Source organism: Gossypium hirsutum, chromosome A03, assembly GCF_007990345.1.
Source record: "Gossypium hirsutum isolate 1008001.06 chromosome A03, Gossypium_hirsutum_v2.1, whole genome shotgun sequence".
Taxonomy (NCBI): domain Eukaryota; kingdom Viridiplantae; phylum Streptophyta; class Magnoliopsida; order Malvales; family Malvaceae; genus Gossypium; species Gossypium hirsutum.
The window spans coordinates 95577425-95579959 of record NC_053426.1 but is presented as its reverse complement, the minus strand read 5'-3'; the positions used below and the strand labels follow the sequence as shown (position 1 = coordinate 95579959).

General features: G+C 39.3%; 1 non-coding gene across 1 annotated transcript; it reads left to right on the top strand.

Annotated features, from left to right (window-relative positions):
- Positions 1 to 2122: 2122 nt before the first annotated feature.
- On the top strand, positions 2123 to 2229 carry LOC121225634 (small nucleolar RNA R71). Its single transcript, XR_005923493.1, has one exon. It is a non-coding gene; the product is annotated as a small nucleolar RNA R71 (small nucleolar RNA).
- The last annotated feature ends 306 nt before the right edge of the window (positions 2230 to 2535 follow it).

The following is a 2535-nucleotide window of genomic DNA, read 5'->3' as shown; positions in this document are numbered from 1 at the left end:
GCTGGTTGTGTGGTCTTTAGAAAGCCTGCGTTCTATGATTCGGTTAGTATGTTAGATGTTAAAAGCTAAAACATAAATAAATTATTACTGTTAGTGCTCGAGTTGCCTCCCAAGAAGTGCTTATTTATAGTCTTAAGCTGGACTTACCTCTCTTCTACACGGTCAAGGTGGTGCGAAGAGTTTACACCCATCATCCTTGCTATCAACTTTATCAACATAAGGTTTAAGACGGGTATTGTTTACCTTAAAAGTGCTGAATTTTGGGATGAATTACCTCGACTGTACCATATGGGAAAATACTGAGTACTATAAGAGGAATTTCTTCATTAGGTTCAGGAGTGGCAATGCGAGGATCTGCTGCATCTAGTAGTACTTTGTCTCCAACCTTAAATTGATTTGGTAAGGTATTGAGCTTGTCCTGGCTCGGTTTCAGTTTATCGGGTGTTCTCAGTTTCTGTGTCCACCATTCATCTAGCTCCTCGATTTGTAGCCTTTGTTCTTCATAGATAGGTCCTTTTTTTTTGTTTGAACACGACTCATATGCATTCTTCGAAATTGTTTCCTGCATAGAGGGTTTCACAACATTATCAGTACTAGTAGAATGATTTATACAACCATATTTGATTTTTGATGTGTTACTCGAATTACGAGCTTGAAGGGTGATTATTTCGTCTCCCTCACGAAGTGTGAGTTCACTTATACCAACATCAATAATGGTTCTAGCAGTCGCTAAAAAGGGTCGTCCTAAAATCAAAGGTGCATTACTATCCTCTTCCATGTCTAGAACAACAAAGTCTACTGGGTATATAAATTTATCGATCTTAACAAGAACATCTTCAATGACACCCCTTGGAAATCTAATGGTTTTATCAGCCAATTGAATGCTCATCCTAGTTTGTTTGGGTTTCCCAAGACCTAGCTATTTAAACATTTTATGAGGCATAACATTAATGCTTGCCCCTAAGTCAACCAATGCATTATGAACATCTAAACTACCAATTAAACAAGGAATTGTTTAATTGTTGGGTAGCTTATTCTGTAGAATGGCTAAGAAAACTGCATTCAACTCCACATGCGACGCCTCATCCAACTTTTGTTTATTTGTTAAAAGCTCCTTTAGGAATTTGATTGCGTTTGGCATCTGCAAAAGAACTTCAATAAACGGTAAGTTAATATGTAATTTTTTAATAATTTAAGGAATTTACCAAATTGTTCTTCTGTGCGGTCTTTCCTTGTCGCGTTTGGGTATGGCACACGAGGTTTGTATTCTTTGCTTACCGGTTTCTGGTCATTGTGGTCCACCTCACTGTTACCTTTACTTACCTCAATTTCTTGCCTCGGTTCTGGTTTAGGTGCAACTAACCCTTCCGCATCTTGAATAGTAATTGCATTGATTTGCTCCATTGGGTTAGATTCAGTGTTACTTGGCAGACTACCTTGTGGTCGTTCAGAAATCAATTTGGCGAGTTGGCCTATCTGAGTTTCGAGCCCTTGGATTGACGCTTGTTGATTCTTAAGGGCTGTCTCGGTATTCTGGAAACAAGTTTCTGACACCGAGATGAATTTTGTCAACATCTCCTCAAGGTTCGGCTTCTTTTCCTGCTGGTAAGGTGGTTGTTGAGAACTCAGAGGATGTTGTGGCCTTTGATTTCCTTGACCGCCCTAAGAGAAATTGGGATGGTTCCTCCAACCTGTATTATAAGTGTTACTATACGGGTTATTTTGGGGTCTAGAGTTATTGTTACCCATATATTGGACTTGTTCCTCCTCGATGCTAGGGTTGAAGGGTTGATATTCTATGTATGCTCCTCTTCCATCTGAATCGCACCTCATCACTGGATGTACCTGAGTAAAACCACACAAACCGTCAATCTTTTTATTTAAGAGTTCTACTTGGTTAGATAGCATAGTAACCGCATCGAGGTTGAAAACACCTGCTGCTTTCATCGGCTTTGTCCTCATAACTTGCCACTAATAGTTATTCAGTGACATCTCCTCAATAAATTTGTAAGCCGCCTCAGGTGTCTTATTATTAATAGTTCCACCAGTGGCTGCATCAATCATCTGCTGAGTCGAAGGGTTCAGTCCATTGTGAAACTTGTGGACCTATAGCCAGAGTGGTAACCCATGGTGAGGGCATCTTCGCAAAAGGTCCTTGTATCTCTCCCATGCATCATAGAGTGTTTCTAAATCCATTTGCACAAAAGAGGAGATATCATTACTTAATTTGGCTATTTTAGCCGGTAGAAAATATTTTAATAAAAAATTTTCGGTCATCTGTTCCCAAGGAGTGATTGATCCTCATGGCAAATAGTTCAACCACTGTTTAGCCTTATTCCTTAACGAAAAGGGAAACAACCGAAGGCAAATGGCGTCATCAGAAATGCCATTAATTTTAAAAGTGTTGCAAAACTCTAAGAAATTTTCCAAGTGAGCGTTAGAATCCTCGTCTTGCAAACCATCAAACTGAACAAACTGTTGGATCATTTGAATGGTGTTAGGTTTCAATTCAAAATTATTTTCAGCAACAGCAGG